Source organism: Narcine bancroftii, chromosome 8, assembly GCF_036971445.1.
Source record: "Narcine bancroftii isolate sNarBan1 chromosome 8, sNarBan1.hap1, whole genome shotgun sequence".
In the NCBI taxonomy this organism is placed as follows: Eukaryota; Metazoa; Chordata; class Chondrichthyes; order Torpediniformes; family Narcinidae; genus Narcine; species Narcine bancroftii.
In genome coordinates this window covers 52,016,607-52,034,134 of record NC_091476.1, presented here as the reverse complement: position 1 = coordinate 52,034,134, position 17,528 = coordinate 52,016,607, and the positions used below count along the sequence as shown (strand labels likewise).

The 17,528-nt window shown below is 43.4% G+C and overlaps 1 long non-coding RNA gene across 1 annotated transcript; it reads right to left on the bottom strand.

Moving 5' to 3' along the window:
- Positions 1–1,040: 1,040 nt before the first annotated feature.
- LOC138741750 (uncharacterized) lies at positions 1,041–15,799 on the bottom strand. The gene is made up of 3 exons (XR_011343739.1): positions 15,644–15,799; positions 8,101–8,263; positions 1,041–1,501 (listed from the first exon to the last, which is right to left on the bottom strand). It is a non-coding gene; the product is annotated as an uncharacterized lncRNA (long non-coding RNA).
- Between the last annotated feature and the right edge of the window lie 1,729 nt (positions 15,800–17,528).

Sequence of the window (17,528 nt, the reverse complement as noted above, 5' to 3'; positions counted from 1 at the left end):
AATTTTATATTCTACATTTAACAGCGATATTGGTCTATAAGAAGAAACATGTAAAGTATCTTTATCTTTTTTTGGTATAACTGTAATTATTGCATTGGAACAAGACTCAGGTAATCAAAAAGTGTCATAAATTTGTTGTAAAACATCCTTATAAATAGGAAATATATCAGCATAAAAAGTTTTGTAAAACTCTATAGAAAGTCCATCTTCACCAGGTGCCTTTCCATTTGGCATATCTCTTATCACCGTTTCTATTTCATTTTCTGTAAATGATTTATCTAACTCCTGTCTATCTTCTTGATTCAATTGTGGCAATTTAATATTTTTAAAAAAAGAATCTATAGCATCTTCAGTTACATCTTTACATTCTGAAGTATATAATTTTTTATAAAAATTACAAAATTCCTCATTAATTTCCTTTTGACTAAAAGTAAGACCTGATTTCTTTCTAATTACTGGTATAATTCTAGACAATTGTTCCTTTTTTAACTGCCATGACAGAACTTTATGAGCTTTCTCACCCCATTCATAAAATTTATGTTTAGTTCGGTTCATTAAACATTCAAACCGATAAGTTTGTAATTCATTATATTTAAATTTTAAATTAGTTAACTGATTCCTTTGCATTTCAGTAGCATTTTTTTGAAATTATTTTTCAGTAACAGTTATCTTTTTCTCTAAATCTTCAATCTCTTTAATTCTCTCTTTCTTTACTTTAGAAGCATAACTAATAATTTGACCTCGTAAAAAAGCTTTCATTGCATCCCATAAAACAAAATGACTAGAAACAGAATTACTATTATTACTAATAAAAACTTCAATTTGTTGTTTTAAATAACTAATAAATTCTGGTTTTTGCAGTAACATAGTGTTGAATCTCCATCTTGGAGCTCTCTGAACATCCTGTGAACTCTGATATTCTAATAATAATAATGAATGGTCCGAAACCAGTCTTGCCTTATAATCCACAGATGTAACCCTATCCTGCAAATGTGTTGAAATTAAAAAATAATCAATTTTAGAAAAAGAATTATGTCGTGATGAATAAAAAGAAAAATCTTTTTCTGTAAGATTAAATCTTCGTCAAATATCAACTAAATTCAAATCTGACATCATATTAGTTACTTGAACTGCCATCTTCGATTTCTTAATTACTCTTGGATACTTGTCCAATAAAGGCTCCAATACCACATTCAAATCTCCCCCAATCATCACATTAGAATTTGATTGTCCAAGTAATAAAGACATATCGACAAAAAAAGCTGTATCCTCAACATTCGGAGCATAAACATCAAGCAAAGTCCAAGCTTCATTAAAAATTGTACAGTTCAATTTTAATAATCTTCCACCATTTTTCTCTTCATTCTGTAACTGAAATGGTAAATTCTTGTGCACCAAAATTGCCACTCCTTTTGCTTTTGAATTAAATGAAGAATAAAAAAACTTGTCCAACCCATTCACGTTTGAGTTTTAAATGTTCCTTATCTGTCAAATGAGTTTCCTGTAAAAAAGCCACATCAACTTTTAATTTTTTTAAGTAAGCAAGTACTTTCTTATGCTTAATGGGATAATTTAAACCCTGGACATTAAAAGAAGCAAACTTCAATTTAGACATTCCTTACAGCAACTCAACACAAGAAAAAAAAGAAAAAAAAGAAAAGAAAGAAAAAAAGAAGAAAAGAAACCCCTCCCCAAAAAACGCTTCTCTTATTCCCTCTTAAAACTACAATCAAAAACAAATAAAAAAAAGAAAAAGAAAAAGAAAAAAAATATTTATTTTTAAAAAAGTAATTAAAAAAAAACTTCACTCCTTAATCCAAAAATTAAGAAAAAAAAAACAGGCAGGAGATTAATACTACCTCCTCCTGTTTAAACCGCACTGTGCGGTAACTCCCACAAAATACTGGGTGTGAGATAACTCACACGTAGCTGACAACTTCTAGAAAATAGTGCCCACCCAGTTCCCTCTCCCAACTCCCATTTCATATTAAACTATCATCAATGACTAAAATTTTCAAAAAAAAAAGATATATTATTTTTTTAATCAATTTTATCACTTCAACCACCATTGCTTCCATTTCTTCTTGGAATCTGATTCCCATCTTGTATCTCCACTCTCTTTGGAGACCGAGGAGGACTACGTCATTCTTGAAATTGCGTGATCAGTAAAGATTGAGCAAAGTCCATAGCTTCTTTAGGATTATCAAAAAACTTTGGCTGATATCCATCCTGAAAAATCTTCAATACCGCAGGGTACCTAAAAGTTGCCTTGTATCCTTTTTTCCACAACAGCTCTTTCACAGAATTAAATTCACGTCATTGAAACATAATTTCTTGGCTCAAATCCGGATTAAAAAAACATGATTATTCTGGACCATCAAAGGAGATCTATTTTGCTGAGCATTTCTAATAGCCACACGTAAAATTGTCTCTCTATCACAATAGTTTAAACAACAGACCAGAAACAGGTCTCGGATTCGGTCCTGAAAAAGGTTTCCTTCTTAAAGCTTTATGAGCACATTCCAATATTAAACCTTCAGGGAACTTGTCTTGCCCTAACACTCGTGGAATTCATTCGGTAAAAAATTTTCTTGGATCTGGCCCTTCTATGTCTTCTGGCAAACCAACAATTTTTACGTTGTTCCGTCTAGATTGGTTCTCCAAATAATCAACTTTTTTTGCTAGATTTTTATTCTGAATCTGCAATGTTTCAATTGTTTTGTTTACATTTTGCATTTGGTCTTGTACATCAACTAAACCTTGATCACACATATCAAGTCTTTCAGTGGTTTCAAGTTTAAATGCTCCATAGTCAGCCATCTGTTGAGTATTGATATTCACCAATTCATTAAGCTTAGAATAGACGTGGGTCATAGAGTTACCTAGCTGTTTCATTGAAGAATATATCTTAAATTCAAGATTCTTAACAATCATATCAGAAAAAGTAGATTCAGACATGGTAGGATCCTGCTGTTTCTGAGAAACCAAAGGGTCTTCTGAACCTTCCCTTGGTTTAGCAGCCTTTCTTGCAGTATGGCTCCATGTAGAAACCCCTGCCACAGTCCCCTCAGCAATATCAGGAGGCTGATAGTCAGGGTTATCCTTAAGCCATATTTCATCAAAAGCCTCCATTATATCCATACCTGGGGAAAATGTCATAACTGGTGGTGCATTTCGCAGCGCCACCGCTATATCAATCGGAGGTCGGCTCTTTAACTCTCCAGCTGGCGGCGCCCCAGCTGATTCAGCTGTCACAGTCTCGGTGACAGCACTCACAGCGGTCGTTGTTTGAAATACATGCACCCGGCCAGCCCTTTGTTCTAAAGGCTGCTGAGTACCATCTTTAGAGAGCCCTACCGGTACAGAGCGGAGCTCCAATGCCGAATCCTGCGCTTCTTCTCCTGGATCCATTCCACGCTGCGTCCTGGCTTCTTGTAAACAGGTAGGCTCAGATAATTTCGGGAAATGTAATTTTTTAACAATCTGTTGGTGTTTTCTTTTACTTTTTTTTAACAAATGTACCATTAGGCATTAATTCGACATCTCTTACTATTTTTAAACTTTTTAAAGAATTTTAACGGGCACTTAGAAACAAAACAGTAAATCAGTGTCAGGAGAAGACTGGAAGGCACGTCTGTTCCTTACGCCATCTTGCCACGCCCCCTCCATGGTGTTTCTTGAACTTGTTTGATTTGTCTGAACTTGACCCATCTCACTCTTAACCTTCCTTATTCCTGAACCTAAACCAACCTCTTCTAAACTTTATAAGTGACCTCACCTCTAAAACTTCTTCTGGCAGGTGGTTCTACACTCTGTGTGAAAGTGTTGCCCCTCAGGTCCCTTTTAAATTTTCCCCTCTTCCCTTAACCTAGGCCCTGTGGTTTGAGACGCCCCTATAAAAAGGCAACTACCATTCCTCGTATCTGTAAGGTCCCCTTAGCCTCCTGGGATAAAAGCACCAAAGTAGCTAGTCTCCTTACCTTAGCTCCCCAGTCCTGGTAACATTCTCATTCATCTTTTCTGTATCTTCTCCAGCTACACCCATCCTGTAGCAGGGTGAACAATAATGGAAGAGTGGGCTCCCTAATGTCTTGCACGGTTGTGACACGGTATTGCAACTCTTGTACTTAATGATCTGTTCATCGAAGGCAAGCGTGTCAAACACAACCTTCATCACCCCGTCGCCATTTTCAGGAAGTTAGGTACCTGTTCCTCTCGGACCCTGTCCTAAAACACTCTCTCCAGGACATTGACATTTACTGTCTATGTCCTGTCCAGTTTAGCATTTCAAAAAGCATAGTCATGCACTTCTCTGTGAAAAATAATGGCAGCACTGCCAGAATCTCTGCAATAGTGTAGACTCAATCGACCGGGGAGCAGAAGCACAGAGTCTCTCCGCAGAGGCTGACCACCCAGTCCGAAGGCAAATGGGTCCATACAGGCTTTAAAAGGTGTATTTTCAAATCCTGCAACCATGGACTCTGTTCCCAAAAGGGCAACATGCCACAAGGGGCTGCAGACTCTAGGGGTACAGCGGACTGGCATAGGGCATGAGGAATAGGCACAAGGGGCTGCAGACTCTAGGGGTACAGCGGACTGGCATAGGGCATGAGGAATAGGGATAACATACCCCATTGAGAAGAAGCACAGGAGTTAGCCCTAGGAGGACAGTGACCATAGCAGCAGTTTAGCGAGATGCTCAGCGGCTGAAGGACCCACGCAGGCTATGAGCTGTTGGTGACTTGCAGCCGAAGGACTCACACAGGCCGAGCAGGGGTTGCTGGTAAATTGAGGTCGGAGGACCTGCACCAGCTGCTGGGAACCAACTATCGGAACCAGGATTCAAGAGGGGGCTGAGGGCAAGTAGGGGTCCCTAAGGAAGTTGTATCGGAGGTTTGGATCCGGAGCTTGGGTTTACCGATGTCTTGAACTGGAAACTGTGCAGCTGCGGAAGCGCTGGGGATAAATCCACGATCACTCAATGTCTCTGAAGGGACCCTCTTTTGTTTCTCTTTCTCCTACTGTGCCAGGCAATTCTCAGGTCTGCCTTACAGCAGGCAGAAGTTGAAGTATATCAGGTATGGTACATTTCTAATGTATTATTACGTGACAATAAAAAGAACCTTTTTCCAAGTAATGAGATGATAAAAGTGGAATTAAACTGTGTGGGTATTAATAGGAGTAGCATCGAATAACCCAGAAAATCTGGTTGCTTGGGAGTGCTGGATTGTCAGAATATTACTAGATTCCTTTAAAACATTAAAACCCAAGAAGAACATTTCTTGACCAGAGAAATTAAAAAATAATGTTAAATCCAAGGCAGGGACTTGCAGGAAATAGCTGTGGAATTGAAGATTGGGAGCACTTTATTCAGGACCATAAATCATTTATCCGTAATTCTGAAAACCAAAACCGCCAAAAGCTGAACATTTTTTCCACGGATGTCATCTGCACAACCAAAGCTTGCGTTTGGCGCCAAACATGACCCGACCCACCTCTGTCCAGCGCCATGCCTCAGTGCTTCTACCAGTCAGATGCGCCGGGAGCCCGAGACCCCTGTTCCTGCCGGGAGCCCAAGTCGACCTCTTCGATGCGGACAGCCGCCGGCCCCCAAACCTCCCAACCACCGCAGCCAGTCCCCACTCCTGCCCGGGAGCCTGATGACACTGGAAGATGTCTTTAGAAAGAATCCAGCCTGACGACAATGGTCATCACTTTTTCAGGTGTTTAATTTAGTTTGAGCCAGTTTATGTTTGAAGTTTTACTGTATGTTTACTTAAAAATAAAAAGGTTCGCTAGTAATTTTATGGTCCATCTTTATCTCACTTTATTTAGCACCCCCACCCATCCAACACTGCCACCACCCCCTATCCCCACCATCCAGCGCCGCTGCAAACCCCCCCCCCCCATCCAGGGACCCTTCTAGTCGGAGTGTGTCTTTGTTTTATGTGAATCTGAAATTGGCACAATTACTTAAAGCACAGCCCTTACTATTATAATCATCTGAAAAATTCTGAGTCTCTGGTCCCAAGGGTTTTGGATAAAAGATTCTGTACCTGATACGTAGCAGAGTAGGATGTTATTATTGTGTAAGGCAGAGTAAACTGGGAAGAACTTAAAAATGGACTCTAATGAATGGAAAAGGGAAAAGACTAACAAGGCTTACTGGAGTTAAGGAAGAAAGACTGCCCATGCTGAGATAGTAGTTTAATGCACAAAAGTGCTGGAGAAACTCAGCAGGTCACACAGCATTTGTTGTGGAAAAGATACAAAACCCAATTTTTAAATCCTGAGACCATCATCAAGGTATAAGACTTACAAGGCCCCCTTACAGGAGAATTTGTTTCTACTTTGTTACAACCTCAAAAATCTTCAGAATCAGAATCAGAAATTTATTGTCACAAACATGTCATGAAATTCGGGGTTTTGTGGCAACATCACAGTGCAAACATTCATGTTATAACCATCTTACCCCATTGATAAAAATAAAAAAAAATTAAATTATACTGCATGAAAAGTTCACTATTGGTTCATTGATTATTCAGAAATCTGATGGCAGCAGGGAAGAAACTGTTCTTGTACTGTTGAATGCTCGTCTTTAGACTTCTTTTTCCCCAATAGTAGCAGAGTGAAGAGGGCATGGCCTAGGTGGGGGAGGGGGGGTCTTTGAGGATAGAGGCTGCTTTTTTAAGACACCGCCTCATGTAGATACCCTCGATGGAGTGAAGTCTGGTGTCTGTGATGTCGCAGACCGAGTTAACAGCCCTCTAGAGTTTATTCTTGTCCTGAGAGTTGGTGCCTCCATACCAGGCAGTGATGCAACCAACCAGAATGCTCTCCACCATACATCTTTGGAATTTTTTGTGAGTTTTCGGTGACATAACCGATTCTTCTCAGACACCTCAGAAAGCTGGCGAGCTTTCTTTGTGATTGCATCAACATGGAGGCTCCAGGACAGATCCTCAGAGATGTTGACACCCAGGAATTTGAAGTTCTTGACCCTCTCCACTCCTGAGCCCTCAATGAGGACTGGGTCGTGTTCCCCTGACTTCCTCCTGAAGACCACAATCATCTCCTTTGTTTTGCTGATGTTGAGCACAACGTTGTTGTTGTTACATCACTCAATGAGCTGATCTATCTCCCTCCTGTACATTTCCTCATTTCCATTTGTGATTCTGCCAGTAACTATTGTGTCATTGGCAAACTTGTAGATGACATTGGAATTGTGCCTGGCCACACAGTCATGGGTGTATACTGAGTAGAGCAGTGGGCTAAGCACACATCCTTGGGGTGCACCTGTCTTGATGTTAAGTGATGAGGAGAAGTTGTTTCCAATTCATACTGACTGTGGTCTTCCAATGAGAAAGTCAAGGATCCAGTTGTGTCTGGTAGGGGGGAGGGGTGGTGGGGGTACAGAGGCATAGAATTTGTAGCTTCTTGACCAGAGGACTGAAGGATTAATGGTGTTGAAGGCTGAACTGTAGTCTATGAAGAGCATCCATATGTATGAATTGCTGTTTTCACAGTGATCCAGAGCTGAGTGGAGAGGCAACGATATTGCATCTGTTGTGAAGTGATTGTGACGATAGGTGAATTGCAATGGGTCCAGACCTTTGCTTGGGTACATGTTAATTCTGGCCATGACCAGACTCTCGTAGCATTTTATCACAGTCGAAGTGAATTCTACTGGGCGGAAGTTGTTGAGGCAGTTCCCACTACTCTTCTTGGGTACTGGGATGATTGCTGCCCTTTTGAAGCTGGTGGGAACCTTTGACTGCAGCAAATAGAGGTTGGAAATATCCATAAACTCTCCGGCTAGCTGGTTGGCACAGATTTTCAATTCCCTGCCAGGTACGCCAGCAGGGCCTTGAACAATTTGTCAGACGATCGCCCTCTCACATTGACTCTGCCTAAGTGCCCCATTGCCTCTTCCTTGAGAATAAATTCCAGCATTTTCCCCAACAGTGCCACAGGTCCCCATTTTTATTCCCTTCTTTTCATTTGGAACAAGGTCACATTTGCTCCCATTGATCCATGGGATCCATTCTAGAATGAATAAAGTTTGGAAAAGGACAATCAGTTCATCAACTATCTCCTTACCAAATCCTGAGAAGCATGGTATCAGGTGCTAGGGTTCATCAGTTTTCACTCCAACATTTCTCTCAAAACCTATTTGTTTTTTTTTACCAAAGCTTTGTATCTTTCAGCTCCTCATTCATTTTGGTCCAGTCAGCCTCCACAATTCCCAAAAGATACTGTGTGTCTGTGAACACAGAGACATGTTATATTTCTCACTGAATTGTTTTTCTGTTCCACTTCACCTTCTCTTAGCAGTTTCTTGTTCCTCTTTTCGTAAAGGTTAATTGTGCTTTCTGATGGCCTCATTAACCACGTCTGGGTTTTAGTGCCTTGAAGGGATATATATTTTGTTTAATATTTTAATTCTTTAAATGTTAACTGTTGCATGTTCACTGTGACTCCTATTTATGTAATTTTCCAATCAATCATTGCAGCTCTTGCTCTTTCCCACTTTGTCGTTGCTTTGTTTAGATTTAATACTCTGGGTTCAGATCAAATGGAATCATTTGTTATAAATTCTATGATATTATGATCACTCTTCCTTAAAGGCCACCTTAACCATCTGATTTTTAATTTTGATCATTTCTCATTGCCTAATACCAGATCTAAAATGCCTAGTGCACAAAATGGATCCTGAGAATCGTCTTATATTCTTCATACCATTACTGCTAATTTGGTTGGCCCTGCCCCAATCTGGAATAAAAGACTCCACAATTAATATTTAACTCTCATTGCGTGCAGCTTTAATTGCACTATTTCAGATGCCACCCCTACCGATTGAGGTCTCTATGCAACTCCCATCAATGCCCTCAGTCCCACACTATTCCTTAGCTTTAACCAAATTGATTCTACATAATTTTCTGAGCTTGGATCCTTCCTCTACACTGTATTTGTTCTATTCATTAATTCCAGGCCCATCCTACCTCCCATTCCATTTTGCTGATTCTTTGAATAGTTAACTATTCTATAATTTTACATTTTAAAATTAAATTTAAATTTAGACATACAGCATGGTATTTTGGCCCACAAGCTCATGCCGCCAAATTACATCCAATTGACCTACAACCCCCGGTACGTCATGAACAGTGGAAGGAAAGCAGAGCCCCTGGTGAAAACCCACGCAGACACGGGGGGGGGGGGGGTGTAGTAAGTACGAACTCTTTACAGACAGCTCGAGATTCGAACCCCGGTCTCTATCGCTAGTGCTGTAAAGGCATGGCGCTAACCGCTATGCCAACCGTGTCACTAAGGCCCTTTATGGTATTAATGATCCATCCTGTTAAATATTTTACCAGTTTCCCTGTTCTCATTCTAATTGGAGGTGTTGTATAATTTCCAATGTCCCCTTGCCGATAGAATCTAGTTATTGAACAACCTGCATATTAATACTTTATACTCTACTTTAGCTCTCTAAATTTCCCATAGTGGAACCTTCTCTCCTCTTTAGTGTAAATCTTCTCACCAGTCCCAAATATTCGATCAATGGGGATCATTGTTCCCTGCCTGATTCAAGTGAAGTCTGCCTCTGTGGAACCGATTTCACTTTCTCTAGCGCTTCCGATGAATTAAAACCCATTTCTTCCTCAGCAACCCTCGATCACTAGGGAGTCTCAGTGAGACATTTCCACTGTATTCGGATGTGCTTTGCTGTGTTTCCCGAGAGATCCCATGTCTCTTCATTCGTAGGGAGACATCTTCCACGGAACGTAGGATGAAACCAGAGCAGCTCGGGGATGGAGTTGGGGAGACACACACAGTCGCAGTGAACTATGTGCAGTGGACAAAGGTCGCCTTCTCCCTAGATTTTGATCCAACCCACATTCACAGCTGAGCAACAACCCAGGCACGGCTGTCAGGGGAGAATTCCTTGGCTATTTTTTGGTCAAGGAGTGCTCTTTCTCATCATAGTCCCCTGCAGAGGTGGGTCAACAGGGTACAGGAAGTTACACTGGTCAGTTAACCTGCTGTCCCTTGCAGTTTGGGGATGTGGGAGGAAACTAGAGCACCCCGAGGAAACCCAGATGTTGCACTGGGGTGTTTCCCCAACCTCACGCCTGGCTGCTCTGGGTTCTTCCCACATCTTAAAGACGTGAGAATCATTGGATTAACTGTCCTGGGTAAATTGTTCCCAATAGTGGTAAAATCTGGGGGCTGATGGAATGCAGGAAGAATATCGTGAATGAGTGAGGGATTAGTGTAAACAGGTGGTGGATGTGGACAAGGACTCAATGGCCTGTGTGCCCACAGCAGAGAGAGGTTGTGACACACTGAAGAGAAACGCCATACCGAAACGAAAATCAGTTTCCGGAAACTGCAAATTTCACAGCTCGATTTCTTGTTCCTTGTGCAACCTTCTGATGAATCAATACACTGCATTGTTCCCATGAAGGTAACATTTGCCAACTGTCACCAGCCAGACTTCACATGGACGGACAAAAAACATAGGGTGCAATAGCAAAGACAGAATGATGCAACGACTGAGCTGTTGTACAACAGTGAGGCTCCCAGTGATTTCAGCCTACAATTGTGTTCTTATCCTCACCTGCTTCATAAAGGGCCTATCAACTAAGCCATCAGTTTGGATTAAGGAGAGAGAGAGAGAAAAAGGTGGTTTGAGTGAGGGAACGAGCAACAGTCCTCAGGACTGTTCAAGGTTCCTTTATTGTCAAAATCACCATGCACAACTTGGTCAGCTTTAGCCTGCTGTAAAGCAGCGCTACTAGCCCAGAGCCCCATCAATAAGAGAGATCCTTCAAAGATGTTGAGTATCCATGGATTAGCCTCCTGTGCTCCCACAGCTTCTGCAGCCACACAGTTTCCTGTGCCTTCCAGCGGTGAACCTAAGCTCTTGGTTCCGAACTCCGAATAGCATCAGGAAGCTGTCAGAAACCAAGGCCCTCAGGAACCCTGCTTGCCATCGGAGCTCCAGTGAATTCTGATACTGATCCCAATGCCTAGTTCTCACGAGCCCATCCCCAGCCTCCCACAGCCTGGTGGAGCCCCTCGCCTCCAGTCCCTAGCCCCCCCATAGCCTAGTGTGAGCCCTTCAGACCCCAGTCTCCTGCAGCCCACAGCCTAGTGTGAGCCCTTCAGCCCCCAGTCTCCAGACACCAGCCTCCCACGGCCTGGTGCGAGTCCTTCAGCTCCCAGTCTCCAGTCTTCAGCAACCCATGGCCTGGTGTGAGCCCTTCAGCCACCGGACCCCTCGCTGGTCCATTGCCACCGTCTCCTTCCCAGTAGGGTTCCCTCCCAGCTTCTCCTTCTCAGTTGGGGGAAAGGGGCAGGTTCTTCCACTCTGGTGTCCTGTGCCGGTCCGCTGATCCCCAGGAGTCCACAACCCCATATCTATCAATGGGCTCCAAAAGTTTGGAGAAGATGTGTCAGATGCAGAAAGCCCTTGATGTGAGGTTTAGGCACTGCGTAATGGCATTACATCCCGTTCATTCTGATAAGTCCCATTCCAGGGGATTGGTCTTTCGGGGCAGATGTACCTCCCTGAACTCCTTGCTTTTTATGTTCTTGACCTTATCAATGACATCATTCATATGGTGCTGCTCAGCCCTGGACCATTACTCCAAAGTGATTAAACAATCCACCTCGTCCTTTTTATCGACATCAGAGAAACCTGAAAGGAATTTAATACTGATTTGGGAAAATATTGAACTGGCCTCTCCCAGATGCTGTCTATTAGGTGTGTGGGCTTTCCCCAGGGGCTCCGGTTTCCTCCCATCATTCAAAATGTGCCAGGAGTTGTAGGTCAATTGGGTGCAAATTGGGTGGCATGGGCCAAAAGGGCCTGTTACCATGCTGTATGTCTAAATTTAAATTTAAAATTTCACTTTATCATTCAGAGAATAGTCCATATTGTAGCCATTTCTATGGCTTCCTCTGGCCTGGTATTCATGGTACAATAACGATGTTCAAAAGGCACAGAGAGATCAATGGAAAGGAAGGGTTTTGAAGGATGTGGAATGAATCCAGGTAAATGGCACTCACCCTTGCATGCCATCTGGATCGGCATGGACAGGTAGGGCTGAAGATCCTGTTCCATGCTGAACAACACTATGATTCTATGTGGCGAACTGGGTGTGACAGCTACATTAATGGAGGTGTCAATGGTGCACCCCTTCAAGCAACTGCCTCAGTGCTCCAGAGACCTAGGTCTGATCCTGGTGCTAGCGGCATGGGAGTTTGCATGTTCAGCCTCCTGCTCCTGTTTCCGTTTCTACCTCAGAGGGTTAGCTACTTGGCTGCTATGAATGGCAGTGTGAGTGAGGGTAAGTGACAAAGAAGTGAATCAAAAGGGAGCTGAGGGGCTTGTGTGAAAGGGCATAAGGAGAAATGGAAGGGATTTGACCCTGCATAACTAGCATGGATCCAATGGGGAAAACATCCTCCTTCTGAGACACGATGTCAGTGTCCAGTGGCATCAGGGTCAGGCTATATCATGGTTATTTGCTCATTTTCCAAATTCTGGTGGAGAGGATTTGAGCAGAAGTGTTGTGTCAGATTCTCCCTCCTCAGATTCCCTTTGTATTCTGACCTTTTCATCAGTAAATCAGGCTCTTTGGCCATTGCTGCGCCACAGCTCAGAGCAAAAACAAGATGCTACAGGAACACAATGGGTCAGACAGCGTCCGTGAAGGGAAAGGAACAATCATCATTTCAGGTCAAGACCCTGCACCAAAACTTCGATCGTCTGAGGATGTGCTCGACCCATCACAATTAGCTTTCTTGTTCCAGTATCGGCCACTCTTAACACATCTACCTCCTCAGAGGTCAGCATGTCCACAAGGTCACGCCAATTTTATTTTGACATGCCATAGAAAGTAAAACACAATCTGCCAGCGGCACTCAGTGGGTTGAGCAGCATAAATAAGTGAGAGGAAAAGAGGAGTTCGTGTTTTGGGCCAAAGCCGTTCTTCCAAGACTGGGGAAGTGGAGAAGGCCTTCAAGCCCTCAGTGTTCATGAAGGATTGTGCCCAAGACATTCCTCTGAGTGTGTGTGTGTGTGTGTGTGTGTGTGTGTGTGTGTGTGTGTGTGTGTGTGTGTGTGTGTGTGTGTGTGTGTGTGTGTGTGTGTGTGTGTGTGTGTGTGTGTGTGTGTGTGTGTGTGGAGTATGGAGGGTCATGTGACCCCCTTCGGTGGGAACTTGGTCAGAAGTCATCACCACATCTGTCAATCATGGTCAACCTCAGTGAGGACACACCTTGCCATTGGCCCCTTTGAAGGAACACACTCCTCGCTACTGGCTCCTTTAGTCGTCTGCCCTATTTTGGGTACTCCTGTACCAGACCCACTAGCCATCTAGGGGTATAGACTCCAACACATGGAGCAACTGGGACTCTTCCCTAAGGATGAATCCAAGCTCCACTCCAGGTCACAAGCCAGATGACACTGGAGAGTCAGTTATGAGGTTTGCACCACTAACAGGTTGGGGGGCTTATCAGAGGCCCTTTCACACAAAGAAAAAGCCCAACTGTAAAGGTGGAGTTTCTCCGCCCTTACGTCGGGAGACTTACCTTCTAGAATGCATCAGAGTCGGCGCCTTGGGGAAGGATAGCCACTGCAAGCCGCTGGTTAGGGGCGGGCTGACGGCGCCGACAGCCTGCAACCCATCTCCCCAATCACCCTCTCCCTCCATGACCCCCTCAAGGCAGGGGTGGTGGGCGGGAGCTGTCAGGCAGCGGTGGCTGGCGGGAGTTGTCAGGCAGTGGGGCCGGCAGGGGATGGCCAGTACTGGCTGTGACAGGCTCACCGGGCCACTTCGGCCTTCAGGGCCACTCTCTGCAGTTCAAAACGCAGCAGAGCAGTGGCCGTCTTCCCTACCCATAATTTCCCATGCAGCAGGAACCATTCTTGGAAAATCAGAGCAGTTCTAGCTGCATGGGGGATTATGGGTGGGGAAGATGGCCATTGCTCTGCCACATATTTATGGCGGGTGGCGTTACAGTACCAGACCTCCCCACCCCCATCAGCTCCAGAGGGCACTACAAGGTGCTGATCGACATGAATGCAACACAGAAGCAGCCTTTTAGAGATGCTCCATGAAAGGTAAGTTTTATATTTTCCCTCTGCGCTTGTAACCAGCCTCCAGATGGAGGCCTGGCTTGAAAGGGCCTCACGTGGTGCACACGTGCGAATCGATCATTGTAACTTCTTTCTTTCTAATTGTTTGAGGTACTGTACCTGCACCGGGTCGTGGGGTGGTGGGTGCTGTTGTTGCATCTTTCTGCTATATTATATAGATTGTGGTGTGTAGTGATTGCCAGTACTGTTGTAGGGTCTGATGTGAATGTATTGCATGCGTCTTGTCTGAGAGCGAGTTCATATGGGGTCCCTATTGTGACTTCCCCATGGGCAAATAAAGGTCTTTTGTCTCAATCAACTTGTGGTCAGACTCACTGCTTCTTAGACCTTGATTCTCACATCACAATGTGCCATCGAAAGTATCCTGTCCACATGCATCATAGTTTGGTATGGGAACTGTTCCATCCAAGACCACAAGGAACTGCAGAGACTTGTATATGCAGTTCAGACCATCACACAAACCAACCCTCCCCTTCACTGACTCCAACTGCCTCAGAGAAGCGGCCAATATATTAAAAGGGCTTGTCCTGTTGCAAACACTCACCCTCCCCTCAAGGCAGAAGGTGAGTTTGGAAATAATCACCGCCAGATTCGAAGGCAGTTTCTTTTCTCCTGCTATGAGACTCCTGAATGGACCCTTTGTTCATAAAAGATGACTTCTCAATCTCATCACAGCCTTTGCCCTCTTTTTAACTGTTCCTCTCTATCCTCTACCCTTCTGGTTATTTTTGCGCTACCTGTTATACTTAATTATAAGGTGGCTTGAATAGATAGCCCACAAAACAAGCGCATGCCAATAGATTTGACTTAACTCAATTTAATTCAATTCAATTCTATTCATTTAATTCAAATCAGATCATCTTAATTCCGAGTAATATTGTTGAGCGATAATTCCCTGCTTCGTGTCTTGTACTTTGCCTTAAATTGCTGAGGTTCTTTATTTTAAAAAATGTAGACATACAGCACGATAACAAACGATCCTGTACCACCCAAATATACTAATTAAGCTATAAACCCCATTTGCTTTTGAAGGGTGGGGGGAAACTGGACCAACTGGAAGAAACTTACTGTCTGGGAGAATGTGCAAACTCCTTTCGGACTGTGCCAGCTTCCAACCAGGGTTGCAGGTTCTGTCATGCCCCTGGCACAAGCGGCTGTGCTTAACTTTGCTGCCTATCTTTGAATCTTTTTGCCTTTGCTGACTGTGTGCAAATGGTGAAGTACCCACTATGCGGCAGACAAGTTAAAGAGAAGCAATAACATGCAAATGTTACTAAGTATAGAGGCGGGTGAGTCACCAGAGCTTCTCGATTTCCTCATTGAACAAGGTGGAGCAAGTGGTGGCAATTAAAGTGCTGGGAAGGATGTTGACCCATAGGTCACTTGTTGCTGATAACTAAAGGTCGGTTTGCTGTCTGACATCACCCCCTTTCCCACCCCCCCCCCCCCCCCACACCCCTATCACCAACTCACCTGCTGCATCTTCAGACCCTGATCTGCTTGACAAAGCAATTAATCCTTGATTGCCTATGATCCTTTGATGAAGGGCAATGTTGTTAGGCAGTAGAATAGAAAGCAATCAGTAGTCAGGTCATCTCGGAGCAGCATTCCTAACAGAGGTGTGGCCCATTGTTCTGGTTCCCCTGTCAGATCGACAGATACGTGGATGATGAGAGAATCATGGTATTCGTCCAGGAAAATGACAATGAGAAAAAAGCTTATCGACTGTGGGGAGCAGGAATGAGGAGTTACCTGGCCTCCTCCTACATATCAGTTCTTCGGGTGAATTGGAAAGTTGGCAAAGGAAATGAGTCATTCAGAAGTTTGAGGACAGCGGGCTGTTGTCATGGGAGGTTGCTAATGGCTCTACGAAAGGTTTTTTTGGGTGAAATGTTTGCCCAGCAGAGCAGCATAGGCCATTAATAGCTCCATTAATGGAAAATGTGAAGACTAAACTGAATTAGAACATTAAAATCTACAGCACAGTACAGGTCCTTCCGCGCACAATGTTGTTCCCAACAAATAACCTCGTCTAACTACCTAGAATTCCCTTTTTCTTTCAGTTTCCATGCACCTATCTAACAGTTTCTTAACAGGTGCCTCACCATCGTTGCCAACAGCACATTCCATGCACCCACCACTCACTGTGTGAAAAACCTCTCTCCTATTTTTCCCCTGTACTTACTCCCAGGCATCTTAAAACTATGCCCCCTCGTGTTAGCTATTTTAACGCTGGGGAAAAGTCTCTGGGCATCTGCATGATCAATGCCTTTCATCATCTTATACATCTCCATCAGTTCACCCCTCACCCTCCATCACTCCAAAGAGAAAAGGCCAAATTCACTCAACAAGGCATGCTCTCCAATCCAGGCAGCATCCATGCAAATTTCCTTCACATCCACTAGACGCTCAAGAGAGGGTCCAGACTAGAATGAACATAATATTCCAAGTGGATTTTGTACAACTGCAACATTATCTCACAGCTCTTGAATTGTTTATTGTCAAGTGTCCTGAATTTTTAAAATTAAATTTAGACATTCAGCTCAGTAATAGGCCATTTCAACCCATGAGCCCATGCTGCCCAAATACGCCCAATTAACTTACAACCCCCCGTATATTTCAAGGCCTACTCATGCCTTCTCTCTGTCCTGTCATAAATCTTCTACCAAAGGCAATAAGATTTCTTCTGATGTAATGAGTGTTGCTTCTCCTCAACAGTGTATCATGTAGCACCCTAGACAATCCTTTCAAAAACACTTAATTTTGTGTGCTATTAGGACAAGTCAACTTACACTTAAATACAGCAGGTACTGCCATAACAAAGCAGAGTGTAGTGCTATGGCAAGTTAAAGAGTGACACCATGGTTATACAAAGAAAATTTGCAGAATCATACAGCAGCATCATCTTTTACCAATGGAAGGAAGAGCAAGAAAGAACACCCTGCACCATGTTTTAATATTTTTCTCTGCACCCTGATTGTAACGTTACTCCTCCATGGCTGTTTATCTATCTGTTTATTACTGCTCTATCTGTTGTATGACATGCAAAACCAAGCTTTTTACTGTATCCATGATCATTCAATTTAAAAGGCGCTAAATGACCTAACCTGTTTCTAAATCTTACATTCTGATCTCTGTTGCATTCCCTGATGTAATTATGCTTCATAAAAGGATTATATCAGGGGATATTTTCCCTTTTTTTTGGAGGGAAATTGCAGGCAAACTCCAGTAAGGCAAGCCCAGTGTTGGGATGGTGGCAGGGCCATGCCTTCTTGACGGAAACTGGTGCCAGCTGCTTACTGTGCACAGAGGGGTTTGCACCCCTTGTAAAAAGAAGCTCGGGGTCTGCAAGGTATCA